The following is a 6,065-nucleotide window of genomic DNA, read 5'->3' as shown; positions in this document are numbered from 1 at the left end:
GCCGGGTACATGGCTGAAAGATTGGAAAGCTCAGTTTCAAACTACAAAAGCTGGGTTCGAATCCGAAACAGCTTGGTTCTTAAGTGTGCTGATTTGATGGAGCACTGTATCTGCATTCTAGCTACGAGAATTAAAGCTATGGAGTTGACTGTAAGAGGACCGTCCATAAATGACGTCAAGCCCCTAGGGGGGGGGGGGGGGTCAGACATTTGTGACGATGTGTGACGAGGGGGGGTGAAAAATGTGACGTCACATCAAAATGCGCAACTTTAAATAAATATAGACAACGCGTTATACTTAATTAAATATACTTTTTAATAAATGTTTTCTGCTACAACATATGTTTGGGGGGGGGGGCAGAGCTTTGTGACGTCATATTTGAGGGGGGGGGTCTGACTTTTTGTGACGCCGTGTGACGAGGAGGGGGGGGTCAAAATCGTCCAAAATCGCGTGACGTCATTTATGGACGGCCCCTAATACGACGAACATTATTTTCTGAAGCAAAGGTTCTGCTCCTCGTGTAGCTTCGGTAATGTTGAATGTGAGCGGTAGTTCCGTGATGTCTGCTTCCGCGGTATATTCTCTTACACGAGGTAATCCATTGTGCTGCAAGAGTTTCGGTGGATTTGTTTTAGTGACGCGACACCAACAATACAATCGGATAAGATTGGGGGGGGACAAAGAGAAGACAAAGTGGACATGTATACACAAGAAACCCGATGGAGTGCTCGGGTTACCCTCGCTATTTGTTCAACAAACCAGGCTCTGCTGATGAAACCCAAAATGTTGGTTCTGATCCAGAGACTGCTTGCTTAAACAAATGCTTCTGGATAATATTGACTGCTTAGTAATAAGATAATTCTGTCTCGGGCGGGGGGGGGCTCACCGGGTTAAATAAAGGAATAATATTCTCCAGTTTTACATTGATGGATCACTGTACACACACACGGGTTTTATGTTACAGCAATACCCCGATTCACGTCTCACCCTTTTACGTTGTTTCGCAAATATATCATCACTTTATTAATACCACTACCTGATTTGTGTCACCTCAACCCACACTCACGTGGTTGACAGCGTCATCCGTCCTTTCTTTATCCCTCGCTTCAGCCTTTGCCTTCACCTACCCCCTGTGAATCGCTTTGATTCTCGTCGTTTAGATATTCGTCACCCCACCTTTCATGAGCGTATCCCCGACATAAGCCGCGATATTTAACTCTCCGTTGATTTTGAAACGCATGCACAGCTGAGCCTGACATCTTAGCTACCAGAAGCAAAGGGCCGCCTCGTATTAGGCCGGCTAGCCGCAATCTTCATTTACACCCTGTCACTTCACCTGCACACGCTGGGCTGAGTAAAAATTGCTGTGCTTATGAGAGAGCTATGGAGTGCAAAGGCGAAAGCTATAACCTATAACCTCACACTATATTGATACTACCACAACCGTCTTTACTCGACCTCGACATAAACCAACAAGTCCACGTGGCTTCCGGCTGTACTCTGCCCTGCCCTGCTCACGTTGGTTAACGAGTGCCGTTTTTGGGTCGTGATAAAGACACGTTTCCCTCTTGTCGCTATCACCCTAAATGCTTCAGTCCTCGGAAGCTAAGTAAGTCTGAGCCTGGATAGTGCTGGGATGGGTGACCACCAATCACACTCACATGTTGTTGTCTGCTACGGGGTCGGTAATTGACGGTAACAGTGGAGAACATTCCATCTGATGAAAAATAAGAATGGGGTTTACCCTTTCTGGCAATACAACAGGTGTTCAGATGTTCAAGACATCAAGTCTGCATTAATCACACACATACTTGTGGTGAACATGCAAACAAACATGCTCTGATAATATATGGCATTGTCTTTGAAAATGATTGACCTAAGACAGCCTTCTTTATGACCTCGTTTTACAAGTGTCAGACCAGAGAACGCCAAAAGGCGAACAGGACAAAGTCAATGCAAGTATGACAACACTTATAGCTCGGGTCGTTGAAAAAATATCAATAGGTTTTACCCTTACCCTTGCAAAATGTTTATATTTAGTGTTTGAACATCATAACACCTGTTTTATTACTAGAAAGGGTAACCCCGATTATTTTTCATCATTTCGGATACTGTAAAAACGGTTACATAAACATTCCATCTATTGTCCTGCTGTTACTCGAGTTTCCACATTCATGCTCCCCATCTTCACCAACACATTGGCCAGCTTGGTGAAGTATGATCAAACAACTTCCACGGTTGCACGCACAGGCGTGTGGATGCCCTCATCCAGCAGTGTATTGAAAAAAGGAAGCTATGTACATGGAAAGAAATGCACGTTTTAGCCCAAAGATGCGTTGCTGAAAGCCAAAGATCCGTCTTTATTCCTCATCATCAGAAATCACGTTTCATTCACTGCTGGACGAAGGTCTGCCAAATCTGCCGCCACCTCTCACGATATTGTGATGTAATTATTTACCTAGATAGCACTTTCCCTCGAGCTCATTTCATCGCTTCATCTCTTCCGAGTGCATCTTATCAAGACGCGATCAACCCCTTGGCTGCCACTCCATTATTATTATTCTTGACCATCTGCTATCATTCCTTTGTTATTACCGTATTCTCCGGATGATAAGTTACACTTTTACCCCCCGTATTTTTTTTACTAAAAGTTGTGGGCAGATGCGCCTCATAATCCGTGTGTCTGTGTGTGTGTGTGCATCGGCCAGTCATCTCAGTCAGTCAACCCATGGCACCTGGGTCTGTCTCGTGACCTCCTGCGAGCGGGCGTTCGACACTTCACGTGGCCCTAAAGTACACGTGGCCTGGCACGAGCGCGCGGTGACGTTACCGCCTTTTAGTGGCGAGTGGCGGTTGTTGTGTGTGTGGCCATATTTTATTTTATAGCTTTATGGACACTGGGCACACGTTTGGGGTGCTGCTTACTGAAGACACGATGTGGTATCCGCAGTCAACGTTGAATGTTGGACCAACGTTGGCCTAACGTTGCATGTTTGCTGGGTGTGTGACCAACAAGGCAAACAGACATGCGCGGCTCATGATGTAATGCTATCCGCATGCCGTTGTTTGGTGGTACATTGCATTGTAGTTTCCTCACTATTCTTGCTGAGGGCTGTGGGTGCTTTTAATAATGCGGTATTAATTAGCCTGGGTCGTGGTGTTTCACTTTTCTGTACTCGCCCTTCCGTGCGCTAACGGCTGAATGAATGAATGCGACGATGAATGGATGGATGCAAAGCACGACCGTAGTGCAGCAAAAGTAGTGGCCAGGAATCACCGCTTTAAATAACCAACAGACTCAGCCGAGGCTGTCCAGGAATTGATGTCCGGGACATATTTACCCCGGTTTGGAGTTGGCGAGACCCCGGAAAATATTGCGTGATAAATTAAACCTTCACTATAAGAACCCTAAAGCGACCTTTGTCTGGCTCTGCAGATATATTCCGTTAACAGTTAACCCTCGGAATCATAAAGGAGCATTATGAGCCTCTGTCATAAACAGAAACCACATGAATTGTAAATGAGTCTAAGTCTAGCAATACCCCCCCCCCACTCCTGTTATGACCACTTCACCCTTAGAATCCTCGTATGACGCTGATCATGTGAGTAACACTGAACCCTGATCCATATTTGCTTTTGCTTGAGGAAACGTGAGCGTTGTATACCAAAAATTATTGTCATTTACCCTCCAAATTCGTACAGGATTGTCACGTTTAAAAATATCTTATTTACACGTGCCAATGTTTTGATGAAAGTCTAACCAATAACGTTCTCTGGTGGCTTGAGACTTGTTACGACTTTATTTTTACCATCGACATACGATTACATTTGGCTCAAACTGCTTTGAACTTCATCAGGCTGTGAACTCGAGAATCGAGTGGCTGCCACATCACCAACTGCCAAAGCATGCAACATCATATAATTTGGGCCTGGCCACATTTAACAAGTTAATTATTTAAAACATCAAATCCATTTCAATGGTCCGCAATGGACTCCCATTTCAATGGGCTACTCCTATTTCGCTAAATAATAATGTTTAGTCTAAAACTGCTACGTGGTCTAACCCAACAACAAATACGGACCATTATCTTGGCCGCATGAACTTAAGTTGAAAGTAAAAACTGAACCCTAAACAATCTTAAAGAAGCCTTAGTCTGACTTTTGAGGGGAATATACCCATGCGAAATTAAGCCCTGAACAGAATAGACCCTACAACCCTGAAATAATAATGCGTGTCTCGCTTTTGTCACAGACCACAGCATGAGCCGCAGAGTGCAAAATCAGAATATTTTTACAATCTCACAGGTAGCCTCCCTAAATGGCTTTAAACAAGACTACCGCTCAAGTTTAAAGGAATACTCCAACGACACACCAAACTATTGTAATAATAAACTGTAAAATAAGCAATAAACTAAGTTTTATTTTATTATGTAAGGCCCACTGAGCTGATATTGATGATGTGTACATATTCACACTGTCATCTTTATTATTACAATGACAGCCTATGCACATGTGCACAGAGCAGCCCATGCCAACCTTGATGTGCATGGTGGTGGCCCATCAAAGCATTCTGCAGGCTCAAAACTGCTCGGTTTTTTCTCGATCTGACTCGATCGGTTGCATTCCAGTGGATTGAGTCAAAGGCAAAAAAGATCACACTCAAACAAAATAAAACATTTCAATGATGCTCCACCTCCGCAGAAGATTGAGTGGTCGGTGTAACAATGCACACAGCAAGCCTTTTGCAACCAATGACCCCTTGCAGATTATAATTCACGTGAGGAAATGGCAATGCACGCACGCATGGATTCTCTAACGCTTTACTGGAGTGCGTTTTGTCCTCAGATGTATTCAACAAACAATTGAGAAGCCAGTGGGTAGCTGTGAGGGCAAAACGCGCTTGGGTATTTGAGAATGGTTCTCTTTGGCTCTGACTAGATCGAGCGCATTGCAAACCTTTGATCAATTTGGCCGATTTTCTATCGGTTTAGTCGCTCATAGCAACACAAAGCTATAGTAAGGTTTGGTTCATATTGGAAAATCTTTACGCTAATTGGCATAACCCATTTCGTTATGGGTGGACAGAGCTAATGCACGCACGCTTTCAACGGAGAAATTGTCGTGAAGTTTTTATGCAAATAATAACTGAACGGCGGTTAACGAGCTGTGCTATAGCTCAGCGCCCTGAGTTCGATTCCTGACCACAGCCAACATCAGTCACGCACCCCAAACCTTCACCAATGCGCACACTGACCAACATGTTGAAATATGGTCACACAAACCCCATAACCTATGCAAATGCAGGGCTTCATTTTTCCACGAATATTTTTCCGGGTCGCTGCTTAGACTGCAGTAAACGTAACGAATAGCCACAGCCATCGCAAATGGTAGACTGGATGTTGTTTGCCGGGTTGCACAAATGTATATATACATTTCAGGTAGATAACCCGTACATACAACAGACTCGGCTGAAATTAAGGTCCGTGTAAAAATATGACAATCAACTGGCTGCTAAAACAATATCCAGCAGGTTTAAAACATACGCAAGTGTATAATAGTGGGCGTTGCACGATTTACTCGTACACTGCAATGGGCGATTTCTAATCGTTTTCCGTGGTTGCGGCTGCTTCTTTGGAAACCTTAACCCCAAGCGGAGCTCCATCCCCATTCATTGCCTAGCCGAGAGACTGAACCTCCACCGGGCAAAGCCTTCGTAGACAATAACAATTCATTTTAATGAATAAAAACTTGTACAAATAAAGACGTCTCGTGTATGCGTTTACAGCCGGTTTGAGCTCGGGTTTATAGGCCAATTGAATCGTTCACGTCTGACTTCCCCCACACGGAGACCTTCGTGTGGGATCCCTCCCCCAGGGGTAGACCCTCAGAATGTTCCAGCAGCCTTGGTGCCAAGTTGACTGGAGCTGCTGCTGCTGTTGTTGTTTTAATATGACACTGCGTAAAGTTTCCAGGCATGGTTTAGTTATTGATCAGTTCGGGAGCGGGTGCTGCGGTGGTGCAGTGATTAAATTGGGGGCCGTCCATAAATGATGTCACGCACCGAG

Source organism: Lampetra fluviatilis, chromosome 10 (assembly GCF_964198595.1).
Source record: "Lampetra fluviatilis chromosome 10, kcLamFluv1.1, whole genome shotgun sequence".
Classification (NCBI taxonomy): domain Eukaryota; kingdom Metazoa; phylum Chordata; class Hyperoartia; order Petromyzontiformes; family Petromyzontidae; genus Lampetra; species Lampetra fluviatilis.
The sequence above is the reverse complement of the archived record's forward strand: the minus strand, read 5'-3'. Positions refer to the sequence as shown.